Source organism: Erpetoichthys calabaricus, chromosome 1 (genome assembly GCF_900747795.2).
Source record: "Erpetoichthys calabaricus chromosome 1, fErpCal1.3, whole genome shotgun sequence".
Taxonomy (NCBI): Eukaryota; Metazoa; Chordata; class Cladistia; order Polypteriformes; family Polypteridae; genus Erpetoichthys; species Erpetoichthys calabaricus.
The window spans coordinates 72,420,443-72,432,477 of record NC_041394.2 but is presented as its reverse complement, the minus strand read 5'-3'; the positions used below and the strand labels follow the sequence as shown (position 1 = coordinate 72,432,477).

At 38.4% G+C, this 12,035-nt stretch overlaps 1 non-coding gene across 1 annotated transcript; it reads right to left on the bottom strand.

Moving 5' to 3' along the window:
* Positions 1 to 1,030: 1,030 nt before the first annotated feature.
* trnal-uaa (transfer RNA leucine (anticodon UAA)) lies at positions 1,031 to 1,113 on the bottom strand. Its single transcript has one exon. It is a non-coding gene; the product is annotated as a tRNA-Leu (tRNA).
* Positions 1,114 to 12,035: the final 10,922 nt, after the last annotated feature.

Genomic DNA, 12,035 nt, shown 5'->3' with positions numbered 1-12,035 from the left:
TGTTGGTGCACTGTGATGTTCACTTAGCTTTGGATTATAAATATAGCACATGAAGTCTGATGTGAATTATGAACTTAAATGAAGGGACTGATAATAAGTGGTTAAGGTGCTGGGCCTGAAACCATAATTCTGCCAACTTCTCATATTTGACATCTGACACATGGTGTGACCCAATGCATGGCAAGATGGGGCTGGGCGGTCTCATGGTCTGGAACCACTGCAGATTTTATTTTTTCTCTCCAGCCATCTGGAGTTTTTTTTTGTTTTTTTCTGTCCTCCCTTACCATTGGACCTTACTCTTATTCTATGTTAATTAGTGTTGTCTTATTTTAATTCTTACTTTGTCTTTTATTTCTCTTTTCTTCATCATGTAAAGCATGTTGAGCTACATTATTTGTAAGAAAATGTGCTATATAAATAAATGTTGTTGTTGTTGTTCAACCAGCTGAGGCAGGCATATAATTTGTAAAAAAGGAAAGCCTTTTCAATCTAAACCGCTTTTAATTGCTCTCTGTAAGCCGCAGTTCCAGCGAAACAGCCTTCACCATCTCACAGAAAGGTAAGCTGACAGGCTCTGAGCGCTCATGGCACAGTGTGTAGAAAGAGAGAGAGAGAGCAGGCATGTTCCTGTAGCTTGAATCTGGCAGGCCCTGAGCGTGCCTACCTCCCTGCTGTGAGAAAGCAGACACTCGTTTTGTGGTTTTTAACTTTTGAAGGTAAAGGATTTTAGGTATTGCATGTAAAGCACGAGATAACTATTTCGATATAAGCCTTTTAAAAATCACACGGAGGTAAATAGTATACAGCAATTCCCTTTTAAATCACGTTTGATATGTATAAAAATCTAGCCATTTGTCTAAAACAAACCCTTTTCTATCAAATACACCACATTTTAAATAATCAAGTACATTTATGTATGTATTTTCAGCTGAGCTAAGGATCCACATTGCGGAAGCATTTCGCTTAACTTTCTAAAGGTGAGAGCTGTACCCAGACACACAGAGTGAACGGGTACGTTTGAATAACAAGCTACCAGAAGTGGGGATTGAACCCACGCTGGCATTTACCCATTGGATCTTAAGTCCAACGCCTTAACCACTCGGCCATTCTGGTAGTAGAAAAAGCCATTTTAATCAATCCTCGCCACTCCATGAAAACTTTGATCATTCTTTCAGTTCCTTCCAAAACAGGTGGAGATTCATCTTCTATTCCAAAAGAGGGAGGCCAGAAGGGGCGACTCTCACAGCACACAGCTGTGTGCCCTAATCAAACATTATGTGAAATACTCTATGAAAGATTAGCTTTTCTTTTGCTGATATGTGTAATTGGGCAGCTGACACAAGAAACAGGTTCATACATACAGGCCTTTAACATAAGTTCATATCTTCATGTTGTAAATGTAAAGCGGTCTTAAAACGGGTCAAAGGGCACACATTTGCTAAAAGAAATCACTCTCCTTATTATAAAGTCTGCTTTAAAAAACACCACTCTTTTTGGTATATATAAATGAGCGTTCAGACTGGTTCATTACATAACTTGCCGTTAATACTGAAAGATGACTCCGAATATCACTGAAGACAAAACGGTGCATCTTCAATATCTTATTAGAAAAATGTTTTCTATCTATCTATCTATCTATCTATCTATCTATCTATCTATCTATCTATCTATCTATCTATCTATCTATCTATCTATCTATCTATCTATCTATCTATCTATCTATGTGTATGATGATTAATGTACAAATACAATGTTCATATTACTAAAGCAAGCAATATTAGTTTTTTCTGTTACTAAAACGGACATTCCAATCAATTAGTTTTTGTCTCGATCAGGCTGTCTGTTTTTACTTACGTCTTTAGATTTAAAAAAGTTTTTATCCATAAATTTTTCTGACTGTAATCGGAGAAGAAAAGCGAATTCCGTGTCACTGTTGTGCCGATTTCTTTATCCGCATTTTTCACAAAGGTAAGGTATATTTGCAAGATGGTCGTATAAAGTTTTACTTTTGCATCGGCACTCAAGTCACTGCATTCAAGTATGAATTTCATTTGGTTATCCAGTTCACTTTCTGTAGTGCTTAAAAGGTCACTGGAAGCCTTGGCTTTCTGTTACAATTGAGCCGTTTGTTCTTGATGTACCAGGGACATCTTGCGCGTGTATTCCATATTTATACTCTCAAACCTATTAAACTAGTAATGAAAGGAATGGCCATGCTTAATAGGGCTCCAAGAAACCCTCCTTTCTGATTTAAAAATTTACTTGCCCATATCCATATCAAGCAAGTATCACAGATATAACACAGTAAAACATTTACAAACACTAAGTCACAGAGGAAATTAAAAAACATATTAAGACCAGATCAACAAGGTATCAGTCCAAGCTCACAGCACACTGCAACTGAACCTACGTGTTCTGCAATATATTATTAGCTAAACTGTCATTTATTTAGCCAGTTCCACTAGGCCTGCCTAAATACGTAGTTTAAATAGACCCTTCTTTCAGTTTCTCACCTCCCCAGGGGCCTCATGTATAACGCCGTGCGTAGAACTCACACTATAACATGGCGTAAGCACAAAAGCGGGATTGTGCGTACGCACAGAAAAATCCAGATGCAGGAATCTGTGCGCACGCATACTTTCACGTTCTTCTACTACATAAATCCCGATTTGCGTGAAAAGTAACGCACGTGCACGCGCCTTCTGTCCCGCCCCAACTCCTCCCAGAATTACGCCTCTTTGAATATGCAAATCAATATAAATAGCCTTCTGTGAAAAGACAATGGGAAAAGCACGGGAGAAAATATAAGAATTTCAGCGAATACCAAGTGGAGGCAAAGGAAAAACGTACTATTTGTTGGTTTAAACAGTGGTATAAGCAACAAAAGGAAGTTGATCGAGTGACAGAGTGTCGGAGAAACTCGAAGGCTCAACTTCACAAAGTTGCACAGTGCTCGAAATAAAAAAGAAATCACATATCAAAGTCGCCGTGAAAAAGCGAGTCGTAGCCCACCGTCTGAGTGTCATATGAAAGCTTATTAGGGTACAGACAAAAAAAAATAGGCACACAGTGGGGAAAAAAGCACGAAATGTCAACTTTAATCTCGAAATTTCCACTTTAATCACGTAGTTTATTTTGCCATTAAAGTAGAACATCATAAACTTCATCTTAAAATCGTTTAATTTACTAGTTTCTCAAATCCCATTGTAACTAAAGTGGCATGTTAAATGCTTTGTTCTGTATTTGATCTTCTATGTGCTCTATGTGTATGAATCACTACCTGCTTTTTAAACGGGCTTTCTCTTTCTCCGACAGGACACATAATCCATTACATTCGTGATATTACAGCTCTCTGAATAATTAAAATTCTGAGATGTATACGTGATATCTTTTTCATGATGATAGGAATGAAAGCATGTTATTAAACATGGGAACACGGTGGCGCAGTGCTTGTTCATGTCTCACGCAAGAGGCTTGCTGCGCCATGTGCGACCTTCAATGAAATAATTTATCACAGCAGTACTGTCTCTTTCAAACGTACTAACCTCCAATTCCTGTCCTTACTTTTCTTTCTCCAAAAACTCAATCGCCACACAATAAGCTATGTAATAGACGTGAAGCCATCTGTAAGCTTAGAACTTCGATTCTTCAAAACTTTTAAGGAACATTGAAATATCTTAGTAGTACGTGTTTAATTATTATATCCGTCTATCTTTCCAGTGTCGCGTCAGCACCAGCAAGAATACAGAGCAAGGCAGGAACAATTACTGAACTAGCTAGCGCTGCGGCACTGTGTCCTCACATGTTTAATTATAAACAATACAGATTATTTAAATGAAGTTACAGTTTTATCTGTATAATATAATCAACATGTTTTGCTGCATTTCGTCTTAGAAATGAATACCGTCATCACATGTAAATACGCGCTTTATAAAGTGGCGCAGGTTGTGCAATATTATAACTGTAGTGCAAGTTTACAGTGAGGTAATTGTACTTATAAGTCCAAATATTTCTACAAGGAGCACTTGATGGACTGATTTAGTGTGTTTAGAGTTCTTGGGATGAAACTGTTTCTAAACCGCGAAGTCCGTACAGGGACTAAAGCGTTTGCTGTGGCTCAGGCAGCATCTGCTTCATGCTGTGTACCGATAATTCTCTTTCCAATCAGCTGCTTCTGTGATTTCCCACTCAGATACAGTGATATAAATACTCCGAGTGGTGCAGTGAGAGTAATGTGGAAAAAGATGATCTGCTGTGGCAACCCTTAACGGGATCAGCTGAAAGAAGATGCAGTGAGAGTTACAACGCTAAAGCAGTTATGGTATTTGGAATACTATGGCTATTCCCTGGACCATTATATTGCTACAGGTTAATTACAATCAGATGCATTACACTAATAAACAATATGCAGTTAATTTCAGTGTATTTATAAAGCCGCGCCAGGAATGTGGATTTAAGAATGAAAGGGTGATCACACAGGAACAGTAGCACTGCTTTGACACTGGGTGCCGCCAGTCTGCAAAACCGGGCGGATAAATTGCGTACGCCAAGGTATGAGGTACTGTGGAAATGTGCGTGGCTTTACGCCAAGTTTAGGTTTTATACATCGCGATTTGAGCGTGGAAAGGTTCGTACGCAACATTTCTGTGCGTACGCACCGTTTATACATGAGGCCCCAGGACATGGTTATAGATGGGCAGTGTTGCCATCTCCTCTAACAGGTCATTTGCCCACCCAATGTAAAATCAGTCAAAATAAAGTTTTAGCTTATTTTTGTATTTAGTTGCCCTCCCTAAATATCTAAATACCAACTTCAAGATGACATCCTAGTCACACCGCTGGACCTTCCAACATAACCCATATTCCATTTCCTCTTACCTTTGGCCTCATGTCTATTTGCTCATTAGCTTTTTCCCCAGCTCAGCTGCTGACTTCAATGTTGATGCATTGGCAAGGTTAAGCCCACCTCAGGCCAAACATCAACCACCAGTGAAGTCAAGGGCAGCTCTTGATAAGGTTCATGCCCCAGTCATATCATCCTCTTGTGATCTTTGAAGTCCCTCCAGCCATGGTCCACAACCTACTCAGACCTTCAAGGCATCATCTAGGTGGCAGGGTCCCACCAATCCCTAGTGTTGTCTCTCTGAAGAGCTGTCCTCCTTAGGGTCAAGCATGCCTGGGATTTTTTAGACTGTCTCGTCTCTCCTCCCTAACATTGGGCCTAAATTTAGTGATTTTTAGAAACCACAGTCAAGTGACTACTCACACTCCATGACCGTTTCACCAGTCGTATGTGTTCTCAAACCGTTTGAGCATGCTCAGTTTGATTGACATGCCATGACATAGGTGCTCAGGCTATATGTATACATGGCCCCGGCAGACAGTTCTACCCATTCAAGAAAACATGATGGCCACAGGCTTCTCAAAATTTCAACAAAGAGCTACATTGCTGACACTTGCTATACTGTGCTCTGAAATTACAAAGAAAAGAAAAAGACATGGACATGTGGATGGGTGAGAAGACAAACACAATATGATGTGTCTATTTAAGAGAGAGAATTGGAGGTATGTAATGTATGTAATTTAATTCTGTGTACGTTTATTTCACGTTCTTACAGTAAACATTTCCTAAGATTCTTTTGTCATTGACCATTTAGTCTTATATGAGTTAGCTTTTTGAAATCAAAAATATGAAAATAAGCCTGACAATGGCAAAACCCATTTTCAGAGTAACCATTTAATTGAAAACAATGGTATCCCTTTGATTTTTCTGGTTTGCTTCTTATACCCACTGAAGTTCTTCTTTTTTAACATAAGGTGCTGAGGTTACTTAGTAAACTCTGCATTTCTTCAAGAATCCACTAGATGGTGCTGTGTATCCCTGCACTGATGAATTCAGACATTATAAATTTTAAAGATTTGCCCTCTAAAAGTACATCATTGGCCTGATGTCTGTGAGAATAAATATCAGGTTTAACTTAAAGACACAAGGAGTAAACTGTTAGACTAAAAAGCACAATGATAAAATGGGACAGTGGCCTGAAACTGATTAGTCATGTCACCCAGAGCTTTATGGGTGTCCTGACACCTCACTACCATGGATGGCCTGCCCGACTCAGCTGTCCATAAGCTGTAAAATTGACAGACGTTCTTATTTTAAAAGTGACTTGAAGATCTCAGGCTGCTGGGTGTCAATTGAAATGACCAGGGATTTCTGTTTTTAAAGTATTTACGGACTTGCCTCATTCTAGCCTAGTAAACACCTGAGATCACCTGATTTCCACAGATTTATCTGGATGTTGGTTTGGGACATTCATATTCAAATCTCCTGTAAAAGACACCTTTTATCTCTCTCTTACATTTTAACTGTCTATTTTCTGATCAGTTCTTTTGTACCTGTTACCCTTCTTCTTCCATCACTTCACCTTTACTTTTGTAGATGCTTCAAACTTTGTTACCTTGAATGTATCAGGCACTACATGCCATCTTGATCTTTTGGATTATTTTCTTTGTAAATCACCTTGTGAAGGTGTGTTGCTCTGTGAGAACCAATAAGTAAAATAAATACTAATTCAGTAAGATGTAATTCAGACAGTGTCAGTACATATTAAAGTTCTACCAGTCAGGCTGTCATAGTTAAAGACCAGATGAGACAGGCTGATACTGCCAGAGTGGTAAAGAATTCCTCAAATCTAATTAGTTCAGGGTTAAAGAGTTAGGTGAAGGGCTGTGAGGTGTGACAGATCGTGTAGGAAGAGATACAGCAACATGGGAACATGTTACAGTGTGCTTATTTCATGGACAGTGGTACCCAGGCAATCTTTAAATAGAAGCAGGGGAGGATAAGATGACATCTAGAAGGGTGGCTTCAGGTGCTGAGAAGGACATCCCTGACCCCAGCCTTGTATTGTATATTTAAAATACCAACACATTTCCTGTGTATAAAAATACATCTCACTAATGAAAAATCCACTGATATAGTTAAATTCCAAACCTGTTGGAGCCTGCCCTGGTAAGATCACATATAGTATATAGCAGGAATCAACTGTGTTTGCAGCATTCTACAGCCACACTCAGTAATATCAACCACATGAGACTCAGATATCAATCGAGCATGTAAGACAAAGAGTGCTAAAATTGGGTGCTGTGCGATGCTGCTGAGGATGTAAGCCATCGCCACACTACTGTTACAGGAAAGTAGCCAAGCCCATAAAGGGCTTTGTTTCTAAACTTTCTTAACTAAGAAATGCTGTTTCAAAGTCAGAATTGGAGATGCTTATTCATTCTTTCGTTTCCTCACGACTTGATTACTGTAATGCTCTCTTTATGGGTTTGAGCAAGTCCTCTCTCTCACGTCTTCAGTTAGTCCAAAATACAGCTGCCAGGCTCTTAACTCGCGTTAGCCGGAGTGATCATATCACTCCCATTCTGCACTCACTGCACTGGCTCCCTGTGTTTTATAGAATTCATTTTAAAGTTTTGGTACTTACTTTCAGAGTTTTGCATGGACAAGCTCCTGAGTAGCTAACCAGTCTGCTCCAATGCTATACAGCTTGGTGGACTGTTAGATCTGGGCAACAGGGCCTTCTAGTTGTCCCACGCACTCAGCTAAAGACCTATGGGGATTGTGCCTTTCAGTCTGTGGCACCAAGACTATGGAATAGCCTGCCTTATAGTCTGCATGCAGCCGAGTCTTGATTCTTTTAAAAACAACTGAAAACATTTCTTTTAAACAGGCTTTTAATCAGTGCTGAATTGTTATTGTTTGTTTATTTATTATTTTTATTGGTTTTGTTTATGTTTTGTTTTAACTGTTGTATTTGTACTGTGTTTGCTGTTCAGTGCTCTGTGACCTTTTGTCTGTGAAGGGCGCTATATAAATAAACTACTAACTGCTAACTAACTAACTAACTAAAGTCAGAAAGTGTAGAGCTAATTAAAAAGAATTACCCAGGACAGCGGGATGTGCGCCTGAAGAAGTGGAGGTGTTACTTTGGAAAATGGAAATGTTTCAATTCTTATGGGATTCTTTGTTGTGGTGTGATTACTACTGAATACTGACTGACTGTTGTGAGCTGCATTCATTGGCAGCAGCAGCCAAGTCAATTTAAGGCAAAAGAATTTTTTCACATTGATGTTCACTTCAGTACACACACATATAATGTATTCTCTTCTACAGAACACACTCTGCATGAATGCATACATTGAGTTATGATGCCAGAAGCAATATGAATAATGCACACCAAACAGCAGTAATCTAGTACAGAGAACGTATGCAGTACCTGACGATGCAGAGCGTTTAGATATGTATACTTAACTAATCCAGTAAAACACTTGTGTAAAGGAATAGATTTGCTGTTTACTAATTTTTGTGTTGCAGGCAACTTTTGAGTTTGGCTCAGTAGCACCTTCTAGTGGCCACAACTGATGTGTGTAGTGTCCAATTGATACAGCGCTGCCAGGCCTGGTTACTTACTGTACCTACCCAGTAAAACTGTCTCATAAAGGAATAGCCTGCATAGCAGCTCAGTCTGTGTGGCAAAGTCTGAACACTCAGATGTTGTTGAAAGGTTGAAAGAAAAGTGTGGCATAACAAGTCAGCTAAGAGAAAAACATTCATTTTAGAGCAGCAAAACAATACAAGCTTTTATTGTATTAAAATTATTTAAAAACAAAGGTTTTTAACTAATGAATATCATTTTGTTCAACATCCAAATGAATTCTGTTTTGTGCCTTCTACATGGGTAAGAGCACAAAGCCTTTTTCTGTAATACTCAAGAGGGTTGGAGAACACATTTAGAGGAAGTGGGTTCTGTAAGCAGATTGTTTCCATATCCTTCAAGCCCCCCAGTCTAGATTACCAGACTGCCTTTTTCCAACTCAGGTCATAGATTTTCAGTTGGTTTGAGGCCAAATGCTGAGATGGCCATTGTGAAACATAGCTATTCCTTTCTGCCTATTATCTTTGTTAATTCTAAAGTGTGTTTAGGGTCATTTCCACAGTGTAACTTCATTATGTGACCAAAGTTGTGGTCTTGATACTTTGATACTTAGAGTCGATGATGACATTGATCTTACTAAGGACTCCAATGCCAGTAGCAAGAAATCAACTCCAAAAATTCAGTGATACATGTCCACATTTTATAGTTTGAATGAGATTATTTTCTTTGTATGTGTCCATCATCTGATTCGAGACCTATGGATGTTGTGTGGTATTTGGCACACTTCTGACATGTCTGTTGTTATCAATATGTTCTTTCTTATTCTATATATATTCTATACTAGCTGTGTAAGCCCGTACTGTAAAAAGCCCAGGGTCCTAGAAACTATTGAAATAGTCAGAAAAAAGAACCCTGAAATGTAGAGATGTCGGGTAATTGAAAGGAACTACTCAGGGCATCTCTCTCCTAGGAGGATTCATTTTGCTGACATGCTCACATCGCTTGTGCATTAGCGGCAAGAGGAAAAGTAAAAGGGATACCATTTTGCCAATGTTAAAGGCTAAGTGACTCTGTCCTTCTTCTGAAGTTTCATTTTGCTGACATGCTGGCCTCGCTTGTGTTATTAGCGGCTAAGCAAGTTTTCTGTTTCCTCAGAGGTGGAGTCGTTACCCCTAGTCCACCTCTCACTTCTGGGCTGGACAGACACACACACTTCCACGCGTAGACGTTTATATATAAGATAGCCTTTTGATGTTGATGTGTCATTTCTTATACTCCATGATGTCATGACACTTTGATGCAACCAGACACTGCTGTTCTCCACCTCGCCTCCACCATCATTTTACTCACTGTGAGTGGGAAACAAAGACAGACCCCTAGCTGTCAGGGAAGGTAATTGGATACTTTTGAATTTCTTCATAATTATCTTAATAATATTAGGTAGTGTATAAAATACATTATTTTATTAGTGAAGATCACTAGTTATTTGTATTTCGTGATTTTGCTGTATGACATAGTAATGGATGATCATATTTTCTTAAGTGTTTTGCTTCTTTTTATATAGTTTTCTTTTTCTTAAGTACAACTCATGAGTTATTCACTGAAAACTAATTTTTGTTTTGTTGTTTATTGTTTTTTTTTGTTTAGCTTTACTAAAGGTGCCCATAAATCTTTAATGTGTATTTTGTGCAGAAAATATATGGTTGAAATGTTTTAATTTATTTCCACATATTAAATCAATTGCATTGTACAGTATATTTAAAATATTTTGCAATTTTGAACTATGTAATTTTGTTGAGGTAAATTTGTCTGAAACATTGTTTTAATTTTATTTGATGTATATTATTAAGCAGTAATTTTAGTCTTGCACACAATCATGCAAATGGTCTGATAAAATTAATGAATGTGTTCTCAGGTCTGAATAACGGTGAGCACACAAATGTCCCTCCAGCCTGCTTGTCCAGTTTGGTGACACGAGGAGCCAGTCCTATCATAATAGCATTAGGCACAAGGTGAGAACAAATCCTTGACAGAGTGCCAGTTCATCACATGGCACACTCATGGACACACTCATGACCACTCATGGTGGGCTAAGTTAAAGCTGCCCGTCAACCTAACTTGCACTTATTTAGAATGTTAGATGAAAACCAGAAGAACTGGGGAATAATAAATGTGGACAAAGTGAGAACGTAAAAACTCCATCTTAGACGGTGACTGGGCCTGAATTCAAACCCAGGACTGTACCACTGGGCAACACATTATATTTGTTCTCAGTTTTTATAAACATCTATATTTCATGTAGGCTCCAGCTCCCTAAAATGCAAATTAGGAAACACTAAAATAAGAAAATGGACAAATGGATGGGAGATATGGACAAAATTAAACATCACTAGTGAAACACATGGACTTATGGTCCTAAAGTAAAATGAAAAAACAAACCAGATTAAAGTTAAGAAGCTGTTGATACTTCTTATGTTTTCTAAACAGTTGTTTCTTTCCATTTCTCTGGAAGTTACATGTTACTACTTGTGTTGGCTCATCTAGAACAAGCTTAACTTTTCTATTTTGGCAACACACACTTGTTTTCAAGACAAAACAAATCCAGCTTGACATTGATCTCATCATTGATGTAACTTCGCTAATTAGTGGTTTTCAAATAAACATCAGTCTGAAGATTTAAAAGCAATACTTTAATGTGGTGGAAAGTTTTGACTATTTAACAATCTTTTTGATTGCCGCCGTGCATTTCTGTCTCTGGGACGTTTTTGCATTCTGTATCCTGGACTTTGTCTTGCATGCCAGTGAACCATTGCATTTGTCTGCAGCTCAGTTGATCTATATTTAGGATTACTTTTGCTTGTCTGTGTGGTTCACTGTCATGTTGTTTTATTCTTTGTCGTTCTTCATCACTTAATTAACTTAATTAAAGCTAAACAGATGTCGCTGCTCTTCTTTTTCTTTCTACCATTATAGAGGTTATAACTTGGATTCTCCATCTCTTTTTCATAAACACACGACCATAGGTCATGGCCACAAGGTTGCCACTACCTAATTTCGTTTTTAATTTCCAGAATGTGGTCATAATCTTTTGATCAAGACAAAGATCAAGGTTCTAGCCCCAGTAGTTTGTGAGTATCCCCATGACAGATGGACAGACCTTAATGTTTTATATATGTAGATTCCCAGAACTATTTTGTGGTTCAGTTGGACAATTCCAAAGTGCTTATCCTCCCGTGGGTTTAATATGGATAATGCTATGAGCATTCATGGACATACACTTTCTACTAACCTCTCATTCTGTATCTTCTTTGCCTAGAACAAACTGTTGAGGTTAAGTGTCAGAAGAAATGCATTGAGTTTATTTTGCTTTGCAGGGTGTTGCCCAAATGACTTCCTTAGACTAGCAATACTGTCAGGATAGGCGGCAACTCTCCTCAAGCCTAAAATGGGAACAAGTTAGAAATTGGATGGATGGATGGATGTCATAACAGACAAGTGTTTTAACTTTCTTAATCATCAACTGCAGTCCGTGGGGACTTTGAGAATCATTCTTGCCTACAAAACACATCCAGGTAAAAACTTGTATAACATAAA